The sequence below is a fragment of the Diceros bicornis genome, chromosome 20, assembly GCF_020826845.1.
Source record: "Diceros bicornis minor isolate mBicDic1 chromosome 20, mDicBic1.mat.cur, whole genome shotgun sequence".
Lineage (NCBI taxonomy): Eukaryota > Metazoa > Chordata > Mammalia > Perissodactyla > Rhinocerotidae > Diceros > Diceros bicornis.
In genome coordinates this window covers 6,961,845-6,983,570 of record NC_080759.1, presented here as the reverse complement: position 1 = coordinate 6,983,570, position 21,726 = coordinate 6,961,845, and the positions used below count along the sequence as shown (strand labels likewise).

Here is a 21,726-nt window from a genome sequence, read left to right as displayed (position 1 = left end):
CCAGGGGTGATGACCCAGGCAAGCACCTTTCACCATGTGCCCAGGCACACACCCATGAAAGATGCAGTCCCTGCCTCCATGGAGCTCCGGGACTGCTGGACAAACATGTCACTTTGGGTGCCAAGGCAGCCGACCAATTTCTATGGGGTGGGAACCCCCAATGGCCTCCAAAAGGCAGCTCTGTGTTTCACCTGCTCTGAGCTGGCTGCTCTTGCATCAGCATCCTCCAGGTTCTAACCCCCACTCCTCAGATATCATTTGAGATCTTGTCCCATTATTCTTGCCTCTCTCATAGGTCTCTTTTCTACACCAGGTGACTTCATGTTTTTGTCTCTGCTGGGCCCTGAAGCTTTCAACCCTCTCTCCCCACCACAGTTCTCTGAAGGAGACCAAAGTTACCCACTACTTTTCAGGCTTCCTATGCAGTGCTGCACTAGCAGTTGACCTTTTGCACAGGCTCTCCATGGTCCCCACATGTTCTAGTACTTCCTGTTACTGGGGCCAAGTGTTAGGTTTCCTTCATCAGGGAGCTTTCTAGGTTGTTCTTACACCGGTTCACATCACTCATTTCCATTCCCACCTGTCTCTTTTGGAGTCTCCCCAATGTAATCATGCCAGTTGGTGTTTGCATTTCCTCTCCAGCAGCAATGGGAAGAAGATGGGTCTAGCGAGGCTGAGAACTCTTTATGAGCCTGCATCTGGAGTCTGTCCTCAGAGCAAACAGGCTCTAGGAGGTTCCATGACTTTGGAGAAGTGATTCATGCCCAGTCTGTTCCTTTTCCCTCATACGAGGATCCTTCTCTGATGCCATGAGTCCCACTGGCTAGAAACAAAGACCCGTGAAGATTTGCTCTGACTTGGGGTGCATTGCAGGGTAGATTCTTAGGAAGCATCCTTCATTCATTGGGTAACCACATGCTGGCATTTTTCTAGGCCCAGAATGCTGTAGAGCAAGAGAATGAATAAACACGTGAGGTCACTCTCAAGCCAAACCTCAAAAGGTAAATGAAGTTGATTTGTGCAGCTGAGAAAATCACTCAGTTCTAACCTCCTAGCCACTATCACCACACACCTGCGCCCCTCATGGAATGCTTGGGGTGGGGGGAGTGCGGGGAGCCAGGAGGCGGGGAGCCCTAGTCACCCACCTGATGGAGCTGAGGCTGAGGGGAACATTAGGAGACTGAGCAGGGGTCTGGGGCTTGGGGCTTCTGGAGAGGAATGGGGGGATATTGATGGGACTCGCAGAGCCATGGAGTGTTCTCAGAAGGAAGGGGCGGCTTGAAGGAAGAGTGGGGTGCTCTGAGAAGTGAGGACTCAGATGTGTGGGTCCCTGAGGAGTGAGTGGCTCCGATATATGGGGGCCTCTGAGGAAGAGTAGGGAGCTTTGAGGAGGAGTGGAAGCTCTAAGGGTAGTGGGGAGCTCTGAGGAGGAGTGGGGGCTCTGAGAAGTGTGGTCTTGGAAGAGCGGGGGCTCTGAGGCGATGTGGAGGCTCTGAGGAGGTGTGGGGGCTCTGAAAAGAAGGAGTACGTTTTCTGAGCAGCAGTGGCTGCTCTGAGGAAGAGCGAGAGGCGGAGATGTGGGGGGTGGGGGCCTTTGAAGCGAAGGATAGCCGGCGTCGCCCTTTCCCAGGCTGGAGGATGGTAGAAGTGAGAGTCGCCGTTGCCTCGGCAACCCCCAACCGAGTCTCGGGCCGCTGAGAGGCGCTGTTAGGGGCGTGTCCGTGGGCGGTGCGCGGCCTCCTGACTGGCGGCGGGCGGCGGTTGGCGGGCGGGACTCGGGCGCGCGCGCGGCGCGTAGACGGCGGCGGTTGGCCGCGGCGCCGGCGCTAGTGTCCCTGGCCCCGCGCCGCCGCCTCTGCGCCGGTGGGGCCCAGCCGCCCATGGACACCGCGCCGCGCGCGCAGCGCTCGGCTCCCCACTGCCCTGCGCCGCTCGCCGCCCGGGCCCCCGCCGGGCCCCGACACGGACGACGTGCGACAGCAGATCATGGCTATCATCGACCAGAGCTTGGACGAGGTGCAGGCCAGGTGCTGCGCGGGCTCGGCGGGGGCAGGGGCCCCCCAAAGTCGCTGCAGTGAAGGGGGCGGGCCGAGGGGCCAGGGCCGGGGCGGCTGGGGCCTGAGGAGTGAGGAGGGTGCGAGGAGAGAGGGTGGGGTGAGTCTCTGGGTGGGTGGGGGGCAGGGGAGATGAGGCGTCGTCGGGAGGACTGAAGTCTTGGGGGGGTCTGCGGCCGAAGGGATTTCTGGAGTGAACCTGGAACGACTTGAAAGGCTTAGGGAGCTGAGCAGTGGGTGATGGGTTCTAGGAGTTCGTCATGGGGCGACAGGGATGGGGTTTAAGGGGAGTTTGTGGATGGGGAGGTTTATGGTGAAAGGGGGTGTAAGGGCTGAAAGAATGGTGCACCCGGGATTTATGAAGGATGGACGAGTGAGTGAGTGGGATTTTATGAGGGTGGGAAGTTTTGAGGACAGAGAGAATGGAGAGTGAGTTGTGGGAATGAAGAGATGGGGTGACTTGGATGCGGAAACCATCAGGAAAAATGGTTAGTGGGGGAGCTAGGTGGAGACGGAGGACCACCTTTTTATTAATTCGGCAAATATTTATTCGACACTTACTATGTGCGGGGCGCCGATCTGGGTGCTGACATAGTCCCTGCTCTCAAGCTCAGAGTTTGAGGGAGAGAAGTAGCAAAAAATAAATGTAAATCGTGAGAAAAGCTGTAAGGAAAAGGATGGCATACAGTGGGAAGCCAGGTGGAGAAGAGTTGGCTAGGCTGTGGAGAGGGCACCTCATGGCACCTTCAGAGGTCCCGAGGGGGGAAAGAGCAGGAAGAAAGCAGAATCAGGGACTGCAAGTCCCAGGTTGAGTTTGGAGAGATGCTTGAATCGGATCACACCGAGCCTACAAGTCTCAGAAAGGAGTTTGGATTTTATTTCAGTTGCAATGGGAAAATCACAGACCATCTGTCCTACTTACCTCTACCCACCACTTGTCAGCCAGCCACGACTGGTAAAATCTGCTTCACAAGGCAGTCCATTGTGTTTGGGGCCTGTTTGAATTATTAGAAAATAGGAAAGGATTGAAGGAACTCCTTTTGGAGGTGGTAAAATCTGCTTCACAAGGCAGTCCATTGTGTTTGGGGCCTGCTTGAATTATTAGAAAATAGGAAAGGATTGAAGGAAGTCCTTTTGGAGGATGAGGCCTTGTTGAATGGGGCCTGTTTGGGGGTGAAGGACGGTCCTGGGGATGGGACCAGGGTCTGGTGGTGTGGACTTTGCAGTAACTAGAGACCTCTAGTGAGGAGGAGTTACAAAGCCAGGTGAACAGCAGCCCAAGGAAGGAAGAGGCAAAGTAAAAGGTGGATATGGCATGTATTTGTTCTTCAAACTTTCTTTCCTTTGCTTCTTGGGGAGTGTCAACTCTTTCTGCAGTTTTAGAGCCTCTATCTGGAAAGTTAGGAGTGTCAGCCCACCACCAGCACCACCACCATGATCACCATGTTCATTCTACTTTTTGGAGCATTGTACTAGGTGCTAGAGAAACAGAGATGGCTAAGGTGTTCTCTGAGCTCATTGAGAAGTAGTGTGTGTGGGTGACTAATTTATAAATAGTTGTCATAACAGGAATGTGCTGAGTAGAGGTAATTCCTGGCACAAAAGAGTTGGGCCGGGAGAAGTTGCCCTTCTGTGATGCTCTGTCTGCTAAACTAGTCTGAGAGCAAGGGCCTTGTACTTTCCTTTGTATTCCCACTGCTATGTGCAGTGCCTGGCACTTAGCATTCAGTAAAGCTTTGTGGCACTTAGGAGATTCTGGAAGGATTAGTAGGAGCTGGGGTAGGGGGGAAATGGGCTCTTCACCCCCAGGAGCTATAGAGGCAGTGCTCTGGATGTTTGTGGAGGTACCTGTGTTCCTTCTGTTCTAGGTGGGGAGCTGCTTAAAGAGTGAGCTCTGCTCAGATGTGGCCTTCCTCAGGCATCTGTCGCCCCAGCACATCCCCAAGGCTGCTGCTTTTTTCTTGTAGCAATCTCTTGAGATTCTAGACTCCTCTAGATAGGCCTTAGAATTGAATGCAGTTCTTCCTTGCTGTTCTAAGAGAGCTCTTTTTCTTTTAAGGCTAAGAAATTGAATAGTGGAGTGTTATATATGCTTGACAACATAGCTGTTAGGTAGCAGGTACCTGGTTTCTTTGTGAGGTAGAAAGACCCTTTGGGCTTTTGTTTTGATACTTTGGAAGCTTCAGATCTGCCCCACTTCTTCAGATGTAGCCTTTAGATGAACTCAAGGCCCTAAAAGTCACCCAAGTCCAGACAATAGTCTTCACTCCTCAGGTGGGCCACTTACTCCACTCTGGAGAAAACAACTTGGATGAGTCTGTTCCTCATAGTAAACTCTGCAGACTGGTAGATTTTCAACCCGGGACGGGAAGCGGATTGTGTCTTTCCTGATCAGCCGACTGGGTGAGGCCTTTGCAAGTCTTTCTGACCCTGCCCTCTCTCAGTGTGCCTGATGACCACTACACCGTTAGTTTAGCTCAACTATCTAGAGAGCAAGAATTTTTCATGTCGGATGTGAGGCCCTCTCAACCTGTTTTGTCACCATAAGTGTGTTTAAAGAAGGAAAGCACACCCACTCTCCTTAAACCTGGATTCTTACTTACGTCTTTCTGCATTATTATAATTCATTTTGTCATTATAGCTGAATAGTCTTGGAATAATGAACTCTGTAGTGTTCTTCCTTCTGGCTCCACAGATAGTGGAAAGACGTCGGGTACTTTGGAATGCACTATCTTAGTTTAGATTCAGCGCAAGTCAGCTGGAGACTTTCTGTGTGAGGGATGGCCAGTCTCCTTGAATGATCTTCTGATCTTCGGCTATACCCTGAGCTCTTCCTGGAGAAGGGACAGTTCTACGTCTTCTGTTTTGGACCTTTCACTGATCACGTTCTCATTCATTTCTTATATGGGACAGTAAGGCAGAAAGTTTTATCTCATTTGCCAAGGATTGTCTGAGTATTTTGCTCTATCATACATAGTCTTATTTTTTTATAATAATAAATTTTACAACATTTTACAGTTTACATAGGTTATTTCGTTTACTTCTCTCGACTACCTTTTTGAGGGGTTTATGAGGATCATCAGTCTAGAGTTGAGGGCTCGTCTGTTAGGACTGTCAGGCTCCAAAGTTCTTCCCTCCTCTTAGGGTATAACCAATGTTTGAATCATGGGCCCTTTTGAAAATCTATTGCAAGCTCTGGGCTCTCTCCCTGCCAGAACAGTGTGCTCGTGTACCACAACTTTGAGAATCCTCAGGCCTCAGGTGACCTGGAACCTAGAAGCTGGCACTCCTCAAAGGCTAGTGGACTTGTTTTTTGTCTAGTGGTGAGATTCCTAAGAAGTCAGTGTGGAAACTCTAGAGCTGGGAATGACTGAGGCGTGAGTTTTGGAAACCCAATAGAAAAAGGAAGGAGAATGGTTAGTGTTGTCGTCCTGGAGACCCAGGCTCTGTACTTGATATTCTGGGAGAGGCAGCTGAAGAGGACTGGCCCTTCTTCAAGTCATTCTGCATGTTGAAATGGCAGGTGGGTTGTGTTGGCAGGATTTGCGGATATGGCTGTAGTTGTCACTTCTTGATCCTTTTCTTGCAAGTGCCTGCAGATACGCTAGAGAGCTACGCTGTCCAATGTGACGGCCACTTGCCATGTGTCTTTTCAAATTAAAATAAAATTAAATATTCAGTTCCTCGGTTCCACTAGCTACATTTCAAATGCTCAGTCGCTACATGTGGCTAGTGGCTACCATATTAGTGCAAATAGAGAACATTTCCATCATTGCAGAAAATTCTGGGCATTGGTGCTCTAGAGCAGTGCTTCTCAGCTCGACATGCAACAAATCTCTGCAGGAATCTTATTGCAATGTAAATTCTGATGTAGCAGGTCTCATGGGGACCAGGATTCCACATTTCTAACAACCTCCCAAGGGTGGTTATGATCAGCAATGCTGCTGATCCCAGACCACACTTGGAGAGGTTAGGTTCTCAAGAGTGGAGATGATAGTGTCCTATTTATTTTAGTTTTCATACATCAATTTACCTAGTAGATGATTAATCTGACAAGTGGAAATTATTTTTGAGCCTAAGTTATGTTTGTGGGTGTAATGGATTTTAAATTAATCACAAGGATCACATATTAGCATTGTTTTGCCTACTTATTAGAGAAATAAAATTGAAAATGAACAAATAAAATTTGGAAAATAGTTGATTTTTTTTTTCTCTCTCTCTAAATGAAACACTTGGTCTGGGGCCACGGGGCCCTGTCATTGCAGGGTCTGTTTACATTTTCAATCTAAGGAAATCAGGTCTTAGAGGTTCCAGGGTTGTTTGTGTATTTCCTTTACATAGTCTATAAAACCACAGCTCAAATTTGTCTTAGTTTGTAGAACCTGAGTGTAATAGAAAATGACTGCTGGGGAATGGAAATAACATTTTTAGGGTAAAAAAACTTTATGTATAGTGAATAAAAGTATGATGGAGAATGGTCACTGTCATACATGTTTTAGGAGCAAGCAGTGTGTAAATGGGGTGATGTACCTGAAACTAAAAAGATTATATTTAGAAGTTGGCTTTTAGACAACATAACAGATACTACATTTAGGGCCTTCATAACTTTTCTTAGGAAGAAAAAATTTCTCTGAACCTTTTTTTTTTTTTGATTTTACGTATATGACTTGTTAGGTATTTTCAGCTAGTAGAAATTTGCATGACTTTCTTAATTCCTCCAGTATTTATGCAGATCGACTTTTCTTATAATATGGATTAAATTCTAATTATTAAAGGGAGATGATGACGTAATTTTGACTATCCTTAGAACTTATCCAAGTAGCAAGGCAGAAACTGTGAACTGAATGGTGTGCCTCTCATCTCAGTACCTGTGGAATACTAAATATGGGGATATAGACCTTTAGAATTATTAATGTATGTCACGGAGCATTTGGCTTTCAGCATGCCCATTCAAAGAATGCGAGGAGTCAAAGGAGGAATTTATGGTTTGGAATTTCCGAAAGCCAGGTAACGTTAGCAAGAGGGGATCTATTAGCTCAAACTTGGGAGGTAGAATTTCAGAGTTGAAATTTTCTTCTTCATTATCCTTAAAGAGGTTTGTTAGATACCAGTCAGCTTAGTGCCAGCAGTCTTTGTTCTTAGCCTGCTTGCAGGTTTTAGCTTTGCTCTCCGGTTAACGTGCTTAGCTTGGCTTGGTCTAGTGCCAAAGGAAAGTCTTGCTGTCCTTGGTGTACTTTTTTTCCTAAGAGTTGAATTTTGTTGGTTTTAAAACAATTTCCTGAAGCTATGTAAAATCTAGGATCACAGCGAAATACCCTTTGAAGTGGTTTTATTAATAAGTAAAGCAACATGCAGAATGTTTCAGAAAATGAGCAAGTACCACTCATTCATTTAAGTGGCAGTTATTGAGCACCTGCATCAGAATACAGTGGTTGATGATGACAGCAACAACAATGATTTCCCTCATTTAAACCTCCCAGTAACCCTAGGAAATGGGTGGTTTTTCACTGAGTTTGTAGATGAGGAACTGGTCTCAAGTGAGTAAGAACTTGCCTAGGTCAACTAGGGGGTGGTTGGTCAGACAGCTAGGCGGCTTGGCTATGTTCTCTTGAACTCTGGTGCTGACCTGCTGCCCTCCTTGCTTTCCCCAGAGCTCCCACGGGCTCGCTAGAATAGGGCATCACTTACTGCTTAGAGGAGCTCAGAGGTGATCAGGTGCTGTGGGAGACAGTTGTGCTAGGGCTTGAGAGGATGGTTTTTGTGTTCATTCTCACGGATTTAATCTCATTTACTCAGTAAACCTTCATTTTGTGCCATGTCTGGGGTTACAGCAATGAGTCCTGAAAGCCTTGGTTTCAGGAAAGAGAGACAATGGAGAGTGCGATGCAGAGGAAAGGAGGCCCAGAGAGAAGGCAACAAGGAATTAGCCAGGGCGAGGGAGGCCACCTGTCAGCAAGATGAAAGCTGGTGGAGCATGGACAATGGGACCCTAGAATCCAGCAGAAGTCAGGCTAGTGGACAGGCGCATGCCCCTAGGAGATGACCATGATCTGGATGAGAGGCTTTGCCCAGGCAGAGAAGGAAGGCATGGCATTCTGGGCTGGGGACAAGCATGTATGCAGGGAAGGCTCAGAGCGTGAAAGCATGCAGTATGATTCTATCAGACATGAGTGGAGGGCACGGCCTTCGAAGGGAGACTCGGTGGGTGACTGCCTACCTTAGCTGCTGTCCGATTGAGCATGGCTTTGAATACCTTGTCAACCAAGGAGTGAGCGTGCAGTTTGTTCTGTTCCGTATGTAAGTACTTCTTGAAGTACTTGACTTTTCTACAGTATTGGTCCTAGATCAGAAAACAGATCAGTAGTCATTAGCTCCTCTCTACCATCCATTCTTCAGAAATGTCTTGAGACACTCTTATGAACTTGCAAATTGAGTGCCCCCGTGGTTTAAGGGCTCTTGTTCTTATTTCTCGCTAAAGCAGCTCTCTCTTTTATTCATAACTTCCTCCCGCCCAAATCTAGTGTCTTTTGGCTATTATTCTTTTTGATCTTCTCTCTTCTCACGCAGCACTATTAAACCCCTTAACACGTTTCCTTCATTCCTAGAGAGGATGAGTGCCCACTGTGTGCTCTGCCCTAGGACAGAGATCAAGAAGAGGGGCTCCCAGCCGAACTCTGTGTGCCTTTGGCTTCTGCTGCCTTCTTTGACTGTGGAACCCAGCCGTTCTCATCCCAGTTTTTGACTTCTCCACTTGCCCCAGTTAAGTCTGGAGATGTCAGAGCTCTGCCTTCAAACTCTTCCTTTCTACTCTCTGCCAGTTTGATATCTGTAGCTTCTACATTTTCTTCAGTTCGGTTCAACAGGTCTTTGCTTAGCTAGTGTGCCAAGTATGGTGCTGGCCTGGAGTTTCCAAAATGGGTAAGTTGAGGCCTTCCTCATGCCCAGTTCAGCTGTGGAAATGCTTTAAAGGGAACAGAGTGGAGACTAATGAATCCAGGCTGGGACAGGCCAACCCATGAGAGTCTTGGACTTGACAGGGGACTAGGACTTCTCCAAGCTCAGAGGAGGGAGGGGTCAGAAAGACACTGATGAAGAGCCTTGAATGCCTTGTGAAGGGGTTGGAGTTTATTGAAGCAGACAGTGAGAAACCATTTCACCTTTCTGATCGGGAGAGAGATGGAAGTGGTATTTTTGAATAAGAAATTTAGCGTTAGTGTTGATTGTGACCAATCCACAGACAAAGTGGGAAATATGGACATTATAAAGAGCTTTTCACAGACTTAAATTTATTCCGTTTAAAGATTGCTCTTTTATTTAAGTCCTGCAGCTTTTTCTTATGTCGTGTTAAAGAATTTTCCTGGGCCGGCCCCGTGGCTTAGCGGTTAAGTGCGCGCGCTCCGCTACTGGCGGCCCGGGTTCGGATCCCGGGCACACACCGACGCACCGCTCCTCCAGCCATGCTGAGGCTGCATCCCACATACAGCAACTAGAAGGATGTGCAGCTATGACCTACAACTATCTACTGGGGCTCTGGGGAGAAAAAAAAAAAAAGAGGAGGATTAGCATGGATGTTAGCTCAGGGCTGATCTTCCTCACAAAAAAAAGAAAGAAAGAATTTTCCTTTTTTCCTAGTGCCAGAACTAGCCTGTGATCCAAGGCTTCATCTTGCTGAAGTTACTGTAATAATTTCCATGGTTGAACTTGGGTATCAGTACATATGCTTGACCTCCATTTACTTAACTTTTTGTTTCGTTGTTTGTAGGTTTATTTTTAGAGTGACCTCTACAAATGATTGATGGCATTGATTACAGATTGAGTCTTCCCAGTTTCACTTTTACAAAGAAACTTATTTTGAAATGCTGGGGGCATCTGACTCCTGGGCTGCATTCCTTTCTGGAGCTCAGCACCCTCAGTGAATTTCAAGGTTTTCCATCGAGGTTTTATTTCCTCAGGGTAGGGAACGTGTCTTCTAATTTTTGTTCTGTACTTAAGTCTGTCTCCAGGAGGTGCATAATATTGTTGACTGTTTTTGTCAGCTAAAATAATCCTTCTAGAAATGAGAATAATTAAGGGGATTTGATTCCATCTTTGGCTGAGGTGTTAGAATCATTGTTGCTCTCAGGGAAGCTTTTTCAAGAAGTATCCTGTTCTACAGGGACGAGATCTCTGATTATATCTATAAATCAAATTCCCCGGTAATTTAAAGTGATACCTTGTTCAGGAAAGCACAATTGTTCCATAATTTGGAAAAGGAAATTATAGCTAAAATTAGGAGCTATAATGCACTGTTGGTAGAAGCCAGAATGTGGCTTATGTTCTTATTCATTCCCATGTTCCTTTCTCCTTATACAGTGACCAGCATATAGTAGTTCCTCCATAAATGATAGTGCTATAAATATTGAACAAGTGAAGTTGAAAGGGGATAAATCTCTAAGCTTTCTTTTTCTGGCATGATTATGACTCTCAATAGTTTTGCTACAGATTCTTTGCATTGGTTTTAAAAGGATATTCAGTTTTGTTTTGCTTTGTTTTTAGTTTAGAAGAATTGTTGGAACTCTGTTTATTTGAAGAATTTATTATTTCTCACTCATTGGAATTTAACTTCTTCATAAACATTAACGTTTTGTTTTGTTTTAATGCAGATACTTGGATCGCGTAAAACAGGTCATGTACTTGCTAGGGGTGCCAGCACAGACCCCCTTTTTCTCTCCACAGAATCCGTTGACTGGCTTACAATCCATTCAGTTGTCTCAGCTATCTACTGCTGTGTAATAAATTACCGCAAACCTAGCAGCTTAAAACAACATACATTTATGATCTCAGTTTCCGTGGGTCAGGAATCAGGCACAGCTGAACTGGGCTGCAGTCGGGTCTTGACCACGCTGTGTTCCTACCTGGAGCTCGGGGTCCTCTTCCAATCTTGCAGAGCTGTTGGCAGAATTCAGTTCCTTGCAGTCATAGGACTGAGGTCTCTGTTTTCTTGCTGGCTGTCAGTTGGGGGCTGCTCTCAGCTCCAGGAGGCCACCAACAGTTCTCTGCCATGGGCCCCCTCACAACATGGCAGCTGGCTTCAAGGCCAGCAGGTGACGCTCTCCAAACCACTAAGGTGGAGTCATAGATAACATAACAACAGGAGGGATTATACCATCACCTTTGCCACTTTGCAAGTCACAGGTTCTGCAGTAGGGGTCACCTTAGGGTGTGTCCATCACATAAGTGAATTCATCCCCTTTGGTGATGCTGTGAACTCGCTGGTCTGTCCCACTTTATGTAATCATTGATGGTTTGCTGTCAGCTTCTTGATCACCTTGAGGCCAAGAACATGCTCAAAGCTTAGGCATGCATTTTCCTTTTTTTTTCTTTGTGTGTGTGTGTGTGTGTGTGTGTGTGTGTGTGTGTGTGTGTGAGGAAGATCAGCCTTGAGCTAACATCCGTGCTAATCCTTTTTGCTGAGGAAGACTGGCTCTGAGCTAACACCTATTGCCAATCCTCCTCCTACTTTTTTTTTTCCCCCTCAAAGCCCCAGTAGATAGTTGTATGTCATAGGTGCACATCTGTCTAGTTGCTGTATGTGGGACGCGGCCTCAGCATGGCCGGAGAAGCAGTGTGTTGGTGCGTGCCCGGGATCCGAACTCGGGCCGCCAGTAGCGGAGTGCGCGCACTTAACCGCTAAGCCACGGGGCCGGCCCTGCATTTTCTTTTTATAGTAAAACACAAAGACATTCTGTGAAATTACTTTGTGTACATTAAAAGATGCTTTATACTGTATCTAAAGTAAGATGTTTTATAAGCAGAAAACTGTCCTGGGGATAAACGTTCCTAGAGTCCGCTTTGGGAAGCAGAACAGCTGACTTTATTCTTTTCCCTTGTATGTTTAGAATCACATTTGCAGAAGATAAGAAGCTCTAACTGGAGTCCATTTTCATTAATGGTAATACTGCTTCTATGGAAAGACAACATTTTAGGCTGAATATCCCGTGTGATCAATTACTGTGTACTGTATAAGAAAAACTAACGTTTGGGTTTAGATTTACAGAAGATCAAATCTCATCCCCCACAAACATTTTCATATTTGGGGTTCAGAGACATGGATCTTAGTTCTGCACTCCAACTCTAGCCTTTTGAAAGGCATCCCACAGGAGTGCATGGTGAATTTGGAAGACGCTTGGAAATGAGGACACTATCTTGTAGATTAACGGTGTAGGGCATTCTGGCAAGTGTTTGATCTTCCTCATGGTGTTAATCACATCTGACTTCCATTGTGAAACTACTGATTTTCAGGTAGATTATCCTGCCATGGCAGCATCATTTAATAATGGATGCTTGCATGACAGCATTACAGGATTTAAAGTCATAGTAATAGTAAATGTTAAAGTAACAGTATAGTATTCGTCAAAGTTGTTCACAGAAGTTCTGACACATGTACACACCATTGTGACTCCAGTTATCCTCCCTCTCTCTCTGCATTATCAAATTCTCCCTCTGGGCTGGCTTTTTGGCATGTAAACATGTGCTAGTGTATCCTGTCTTGAAAAAGACACAAAGAAGGGCTGACCCAGTGGCATAGTGGTTAAGTTTATGCCTCCGCTTCTGGCGGCCCGGGGTTCGCAGGTTCGGACCCCGAGTGTGGACCTATGCACCACTTATCAAGCCGCCCTGTGGCAGGCGTCCCACATAAAGTAGAGGAAGATGGGCATGGCTGTTAGCCCAGGGCCAATCTTCCTCAGCAAAAAAGAAGAGGATTGGCAGCAGGTGTTAGCTCAGGGCTAATCTTCCTCACACGCACACACACACACACACACACACACAAAAACATTTAAAAACACACAAGGATCACACCCGTCAGAATGGCCATAATTAACAAGACAGGAAACAACACGTGTTGGAGAGGATGTGGAGAGAAGGGAACTCTCATACACTGCTGGTGGGAGTGCAAACTGGTGCAGCCACTATGGAAAACAGTATGGAGATTCCTCAAAAAATCAAAGATAGAACTACCATATGATCCAGCTATTCCACTGCTGGGTATTTATCCAAAGAACTTGAAAACACCAATGCATAAAGATACATGCACCCCTGTGTTCATTGCAGCGTTATTCACAATAGCCAAGATTTGGAAGCAACCTAAGTGCCCATCAAGGGACAAATGGATAAAGAAGATGTGGTATATATACACAATGGAATACTACTCAGCCATAAGAAACGATGAAATCCAGCCATTTGTGACAACATGGATGGACACTGAGGGTATTATGCAAAGTGAAATAAGTCAGAGGGAGAAGGTCAAATACTGTATGATTTCCTTCATTAAGTAGTAGATAATAACAACAATAAACAAACACATAGAGACAGAGATTGGATTGGTGGTTACCAGAGGGGAAGGGGGGAGGGAGGAGGGCGAAAGGGATAATTCAGCACAAGTGTGTGGTGATGGGTTGTAATTAGTATTTGGGTGGTGAACATGATGTAATCTATGCAGAAATAGAAGTATAATGATGTACACCTGAAATTTATACAATGTTATAAACCAATGTTACTGCAATAAACAAAAAATTAAAAATAAATAAAATAAATTTAAAAAAATAAAAACACACAAAGAAACAACAATAACAAAAAACTTCCCTTGACTCACCTTGCCTTGATCTATACCTGGCATTTGTTTTAATGAAGTATGGTAAGATGAGAGACATGAAGAAAATTTTGAAAAAAGAGTTTATTACTTACAGTTCCCATGGAGGTGTGCAGGGCCACATGAGGAAGCACCTGAGTCCGTCAGGAGGCAGGAGTGAGGGGAAGCATGGCCCGAAGCTTTAATTGTGATTTTTGCAGGAAGGAATGGATGAGGCAGAGTAGGCAAGTTTAAGCAAGTTTAAATAATTTCTGCAGGCTCTGGGCTGTGGGGCTGGTTTTAGTTGTCTGGTACCTGGCCCTGGGGTGATTTAGAGCAGGGGGAGTATTGGCTGGTGCTGAGAGTTAGAGAAAGGATGAGGTTGGGGGTATCGGCTTTGGATTTGAGTTTGCATATGAAAGGCACGCTCTCAGGCAAGCTGTTTGCTATATCTGGAATTAGCTAGCCCTGAGGGGTCAAAGCAACATAAAATACAGAAAATAAAAAACATGATTACTACATACCCTTTCTTTCGTTTTTTCTTTGCAGTGAAAGATTTGCCCTGAGCTAACATCTGTTGCCAGTCTTCCTCTTTTTTTTTTTTTTTCTTCCCCAGAGTCCCAGTACATGGTTGTATATCCTAGTTGTAAGTTCTAGTTCTTCTGTGTGAGCTGCCACCACGGCTTGGTAACTGACAGACAGGTGGTGTGGTTCCATGACTAGGAAGCAAACCCCCGCCGCCGAAGCAGTGAGCACCCAACTTTAACCAGTAGGCTGTCAGAGCTGGCTCTACACACCCTTTCTTTTAGCAGCTGCTACATATCGTTAGTCCCCTTTATGATCAGATCTCGAAGAGTTTGTGGTTGCTGCTTCTACTTCCTCTCTACCTCCACCTATTCTTTCCAAACCTTCTCTTCCCTCTTCTCCCTTTTCTCCTCCCCTCTCCACCCTCCCACTGCTGAGTCACCAGTGACCTCCATGATGCTAAATCCAAGATCTCTTCTGGGTTCTTCTCCTGCTTCGCCCCTCAGAAGTGTTTCTCACAGATTACTCTTCTCTCCTTGAAACTGTTTTTCTTGGTTCCTCATCACTGGCAGTTTGGTCCCAGTCTCCACTGCAGGCTCTTCTCTGCTTGACCTCTGCAACTCCATGTGCCTGGACCCCTCTCTATCTACATTCTCCTATGGTGATTTCCTCAAGTCTTGTGGCTTTAAGTGCCATCTCTATGCCCAGGACTCCCCATCTTGGTATTACTTATCTTCAGCCTTGAGTCCATGTCCATGTGCCCAGCTACCTGCCTGATACCTCCTCTTGGGTAGCTCATAGGTACTCAAGTGTAACCTGATCAAAGCAGAACTCTCCTTTCCAGACCCTCCTACCCCAAACCTTCTATCCTCCAGTCTCCCTTATTGCAGTTAATGATGTCTCCATCCATCCAGTTGCTCAGGCCTAAAACTAGTAGCTGTCCTTGAATATCCTCTTTCCCCAAAACCCCACATCATTTTATCAGGAGGTCCTATTAATTCCATCCCCCAAGTCAAAGATCTGTCTACTTTTAATTTTTTTTCCCCCCAAAGCCCCAGTAGATAGTTGTGTGTCATAGCTGCACTTCCTTCTAGTTGCTGTATGTGGGACGCGGCCTCAGCATGGCTGGAGAAGCGGTGCGTCGGTGCGTGCCCGGGATCCGAACCCCGGCCACCAGCAGCGGAGCGCGCACTTAACCACTAAGCCACGGGGCCGGCCCAGATCTGTCTACTTTTTATGTCTACTACCATAACTGTAAACTAAGCCAGCAGCATTTGTGGACTATTTCAGTGTGTAGTAACCTCCACACTGGTGTTCTTGGTTCCACCCTTGCCTTCTAGTCCAGTCTCCACGGAGCAGCCACAGTTATCTTTTTAAAATGCAGTTCACTTAAGGATAGGCAAATCCATCGATGGAATAGAATTGAAAGTGCAGAAATAAACCCGTACATCTGTGGCCAATTGATTTTCTACAAGAGTGCCAAGACCATTCGATGGGGAAAGAATAGTCTCTTCAACAAATGTGCTGGGAAAACTGGATCTCCACATGCAAAAGAACGAAGTTGGACCGTTACCTAACACCATATACAAAAATTAGCTCAGATGGATCTAATGCTTGTCAGAGCTAAATCTATAAAACTATTAGAAGAGAACATAGGCATAAATCTTCGTAACCTTGAATTAAGCAACAGTTTCTTAGATATGACACCTAAAGCACAAGCAACAAAATAGATAAATTTGATTTCATCAAAATGATAAACTTTTGTGCTTCAAAGGACAATATCAAGAAAGTAAAAAGATGACTCAGAATGGGAGAAAAGATTTGCAGATCATATATCTGATAAAGGTCTAGTATCCAGAATGTATAAAGAAAAGAACTTTACAACTCATAATAAAAAGACAGCCCCATTAAAAAATGAGCAAAAGGGCTGGCCCGGTGGCTTAGCGGTTAAGTGCGCGCACTCCGCTACTGGCGGCCCGGGGTTCGGGTCCCCGGTGCGCACCAACGCACCGCTTCTCCGGCCATGCTGAGGCCGCGTCCCACATACAGCAACTAGAAGGATGTGCAACTATGACATACAACTATCTACTGAGGCTTTGGGGAAGAAAAAAAAAGGAGGAGGATTGGCAATAGATGTTAGCTCAGAGCCAGTCTTCCTCAGCAAAAAGAGGAGAATTGGCACGGATGTTAGCTCAGGGCTGATCTTCCTCACAAAAAAAAAAAAAGTAATGAAGCACTGACACACAACTTGAATGAACCATGAAACATGCTATGTGAAAGAAGTCAGTCACGAAAGGCCACATTCTGTATGATTCCTGTTGTATGAAGTGTCCAGAAGAGACAAATCTGTAGAGACAGAAAGATTAGTGGTTGCTGGGTGGGAGGAGGGGAGAATGTGGAGTGACTACTCATGGGGACAGGATTTCTTCTGGGGATGATGAAAGCGTTCTGGAATTTAGGTAGTGGTGAAGGTTGCCACTGAATTGTATATACACTTTTAAGGGTGAGTTTTATCATATGTGAATTACATCGCAAAAAATCAACGCTAATAAAAATGTAATTCATGTCATATGATAACCACTCTGTAAAATCCTTCATTGCTTCCTGTGTTAGTTTTCTGTTGTCACTGTGACAAATGACTGCAGAAGTAGTGGCTTAAAAAACACAAATTTATTATCTTCCATTTCTGTAGGTTACAAATCCAACATGGGTCTCACAGGGCTAAAATCAAGGTGTCGGCAGGGCTTTCCTTCTGGAGGCTCTGGGGGGTAGTCGTTTCCTTGCTGTTTCCAGTTTGTGGAGGCTGCCTGCATTCTTTGACTCATAGTCCCTTCTTCCATCTTCAAAGCCAATAACATAGCATCTCTAATCCTGTGTCATCACATCTCTTTCAATGATCATAGGTGGGAGAGTTTGTCCGCTTTTAAAGATGTGTGTGATTAGATTGGATTCATCTGGATAATCCGGATTAATCTCCCAATCTCAAGGTCCCTTAACCTGAATCACATCTGCAGAGTTCTTTTCCCCTTGTAAGGTAATATATTCATGGTTCCGAGGATTAGCACGTGGACTTCTTTGGGGACCATTCTGCCCACCACGGTTCCAGTCACAAGCAAACGAAAGCCAGAGTCATTCCCCTGACTTGCAAGGCTCTTTCAGCCAGCCCCACTTGCCTCTCTAACTTCACTGCATGGCTTTCTCCCTCACCCCTTACCCTACAGCATCCTGGTCTCCTAAAAAGCCAAGTGTGTTCTCACTCAGGGCCTTTGCACTGGCTGTTTCCTCTGTTTAAATTATTACTCTCTTCAGCCCTTTTCTTGCCTGCCTTTTTTTTTTTTGCTTGAGGAAGACTGGCTCTGAGCTAACATCTGTGGCAGTCTTCCTCTATTTTGTATGTGGGACGCCACCACAGCATGGCTTGATGAGTGATGCAGGTCCGCACTTGGGATCCAAACCCATGAACCCCGAGCCACCGAAGCAGATACTGCTGAACTTAACCACTACACCACTGGGCTGGCCCCTTGCCTGACTTCTTGTCATTCCGATCTCAGCTTTTTTTTTTTTTTTTAATTTTTTGTTTATTGCAGTAACATTGGTTTATAACGTTGTATAAATTTCAGGTGTACATCATTGTACTTCTATTTCTGCATAGATTACATCATGTTCACCACCCAAATACTAATTACAACCCATCACCACACACATGTGCCTAATTATCCCTTTCGCCCTCCTCCCTCCCCCCTTCCCCTCTGGTAACCACCAATCTCGGTCTCTATGTGTTTGTTTGTTGTTGTTATTATCTACTACTTAGTGAGGGAGATCATACGGTATTTGACCTTCTCCCTCTGACTTATTTCACTTTGCATAATACCCTCAATGTCCATCCATGTTGTCACAAATGGCTGGATTTCATCGTTTCTAATGGCTGAGTAGTATTCCATTGTGTATCTATACCACATCTTCTTTATCCATTCGTCCCTTGATGGGCACTTAGGTTGCTTCTAAGTCTTGACTATTGTGAATAACGCTGCAAGATCTCAGCTTTGATGTCATCTCAGAGACATGCAAACTACAGTAAGTCTTATAGCCATCACTCTAGTAAAGTCGCCATAAAGTACCTGCCACGGCTGATAGTTTTGTCAGTGTCTGTGTTTGGTGTCTCTCACCTTCTCCATCTTATCTGCCACATGGGTAGGAACCTTGTCTGTCTGTCTCTGTGATGCTAAAATGGTGTGTGGCACGTAGTAGCTGCTCAGTGAACACCTGCTAAGTTAATGTTGCACGACACTGGGATAGGATGCCTGGGGTTTCTGCTTATGCTCCAAAGTGTGCTGCTCTAGGGCAATAGTGCGAGCACAGCTTGCACGTCATTGGACCTAGAAATTTCATAGTTCTTGATGAGTTATTTGCATTATTTAAATTTGCATTATTTGCGTGGTTTAAAATTCTACATATAAAGGGAAATGTTTTGAATATTTGTATATTGCTGTATTTGAATCATGCACAGTTTGAATTCATATGAAATGCTATTGTACTGTACCTTCATTAGGGATTTTCAACAGAATTGGCAGACTCAATATGGAGGACCTTTACCCTGCTGGACAGTATGACTCTTCTCTTTCTCACATGCTCCTCTGTCGCCTTTCTTTCAGAAAGCATGCTCTGAATTACCGTCAGATGAAGCCTACTCTCTTCAGTGTGCTCTGTGAAATCAAGGAAAAGACAAGTAGGCCATTGAGAAGACACTTCCTGTGTGGATCCAGGACCTCGACAACCACATGCTTCTGGTCCTGGCTTGGCCCTAACGTGCATCATGGGCCGTCTTGCCCATCGCATCTTTCTCTGGCTGCAGATGGTTCAGGTGGTTCATTTCTGCCTTGTCAGTGCCCTGCTTTTTGGTGCATCACATGCTTTTATTTTGCAATGAGTAACAAGCAGCTGCATTATCTTAAGTAAGACCTAAGAGACGCTGTGGCATTCAGTTGTTTTGGAAGAGGAAAAGATGATAGAAAAGTAGAATAATAACAATTTTGTGTTGTTTGTTTGAAGCATCCAAAGTCACCCCCATGAAAGGCTTCTGCCATTGCAAATCTTTTTGTTTTAAAAAAAATCTTTTTATTTTGAATTAATTTTAGATTTGCAGAAAATCTGAAAAAATTGTACAGAGAGTTCTGCTGTATCTTCCTCCCAGCTTCCTCTAAGGTCAGCCCCTTCAGAACCACAGTGCAATGATCAAAACCAGGAAATGAACCTCAGTACCATGCTCTTTCACTGCACGGCAGACATTATTCAGATTTCCCCCGTTTTTCCCCTAATGTTCTCATTCTGATCCAGACACCCACATTGCATTTAGTCCTCGTGTCTCCTTGGTCTCCTCCGATCTGTGACAGTTCCTTAGTCTTGTAGCTTGAGTGGTCTACATTTGTCCTCATAGGTTTGTTTTTGCGTGTTTAACTTTTTATTTTAAAACAATCACAGATTTACAAAAATGTTCCAAGAAGAGTGCAAATAAGTTTTCTTCCTGAACTATTTGCAAGTAACTTGCTACCATGATGCCCCATGACCCCTGCATGCTTGAGCATGTGTCCAGTGAACAAGGACATTCTCCTGCTTACCTACAGGGTAACCCTTACAGTCAGGAAAGGAACATTGATATGCCATTCCCATGGAATCCTCAGACCTTGTTCAAGCTCTGCCAGTTGTCCCCATAATGTCCTTTATAGAAAAGGACGCAGGTCAGAATCTCGTGTTGCATTTAGTTATCAGGTCTCTTTCCATCTGTGACAAGCCCCCATCTTTCCTTGACTTTCATGACCTTGACCATCTGGAAGATCAAAGGCAAGCCCCTCCATATGGGTTTATCTGATGTTTCTTTAAGATTAGATTTCTGCTGTGCATCCTCAAAATGAAATGATGCCTTGTTCTCATGCAGAGGCTGGTCAATGGTGCCCAAATTCAGTCTGTCCCCTACTGGTAATGTTAACTTTGATCACACAAGTGAGATGGTGTCTGCCAGACTTCTCCTTTTTAAAGTTGCTCCTTTTCCCTTCCTAATAAGTGTTCTGTAGGGAGGTACTCTGAGACCATGTAAATAACTCCATCCCTCATTAAATTTTTCATTTATTCCTTTATGTATTTTGTATCAGTATAGATTCATGGAATCCTATTTTATCATGGTCAGTTACTATCATCATTCATTTTGATGCTCAGACTGTCCCAGATATAGCTAGGGGGAGCCCCTTCGAGCTGGCTTCATGTCCCTCTGACATGTCTCTGTCATCCTTTGAGCTTTCCCTTACTTGCTGCCATAACACATTCCAGGCTCCTATTCTCTCTCTGCCCCAGCCGGAAGCAGCTGTTTCTCTAGGAGCCCAGGCTTCATTTAGAGTAGATCTTGGCCTTCATTGTGCTCAGTGCTACTGAGGTGTTACTGTTGTGGTCACTCTCAGGGGACATAGCTAAGGAATATTTGTGGGTGATACATATGTGTGTATATACACACATTCACCTCTATTTTTTCTATATCTGTATATATTGAAAACCATGAGTTCATTCCAATATCTTTAATTCTAGTTCAACACCACAGAGCTCATTCTGTTTTTCTCTCTTCCCGGATTTGTATCTCCTTTCTCTGACAGTAAGAACCCTGCTCCCATTATCCTCAGTACTTTTACTTGTTTAATTAGTTGTTCCCTCCCTTCTCAGGTATACCCAATCCTCCTCCCCGACGTGGACTCTTCACCCCCTCAGCCCCTGACCCCCATCCCCCACCAGCCCACTGCTGTGGACAGCTCCCACGTGGTGCCTTCCCCACCTTTCTTGGACTCCAACACCCAGAGCCAGGTCACCCTCCTCCACAGATGCCCCCTCGCCCTGCTGGGCTGTAACATCCCACACTGAGCCCCTCCTCAGGTGCCTCTCACAGGTGTTTGAATGTCTGATGGCCTGTCTTTCTATTCCTTATTTAAATTATGAGGAGCAGATATTATGGCTTCCAGTAAATGGAAGCACAAAGGTTGGGGTTTTTTGGGGTTTAAATAAGTTTGCCCTCCCAGCACTCCCATAAGAATTCTGTATGAACTGGATAAGCAACGTTCCTGCAACTGAATGAGCAACAAAACCTGTGTCCTGTAGACTGAAGAAACTACCCGCAGGGGACGCGCCCATCCCCTGGAGACATCAGCTGCCTACAGTCACATGCTCCTTAGTACTGTTGAATTGTGTGATGTTGATCACCCTAATAAAAATCAGCCAATGTGGGTGCCTCTCACTGAGGTGTGCTGTTCCCCACCCACCTGCAGGAAAAAAACAGCCCTTTGGGGCTCCCTACTACCTGCAGCAGTTGGTTCTGTCATCATAGCTCCTTGGATGTGTGAGCCCCTTGGTTTTTATTGCCAACAACTTAGCTATGCAAAATACGAAATTAGTAGTAATAAAAAGCGATTTTTAAAAGTAATTTAATCCAGTGTCGTCTCAGGAAGCTATAGTTCTTCTTTTTTTTGTTTTGGTGAGGAAGATCAGCCCTGAGCTAACATCTGT

At 45.3% G+C, this 21,726-nt stretch overlaps 1 long non-coding RNA gene across 3 annotated transcripts in view; it reads left to right on the top strand.

Annotated features, from left to right (window-relative positions):
• The first annotated feature begins 1,868 nt into the window (after positions 1–1,868).
• LOC131419102 (uncharacterized) overlaps positions 1,869–21,726 on the top strand; it is a 39,293-nt gene continuing 19,435 nt past the window's right edge. The window contains exons 1-2 of one of the 3 annotated variants that reach the window (XR_009223140.1): positions 1,869–2,027; positions 18,840–19,048. This is a non-coding gene — a long non-coding RNA (uncharacterized LOC131419102). The remainder of the gene's footprint in view (positions 2,028–18,839; positions 19,049–21,726) is intronic. The other 2 variants (XR_009223141.1, XR_009223139.1) reach the window with 2 other exon arrangements.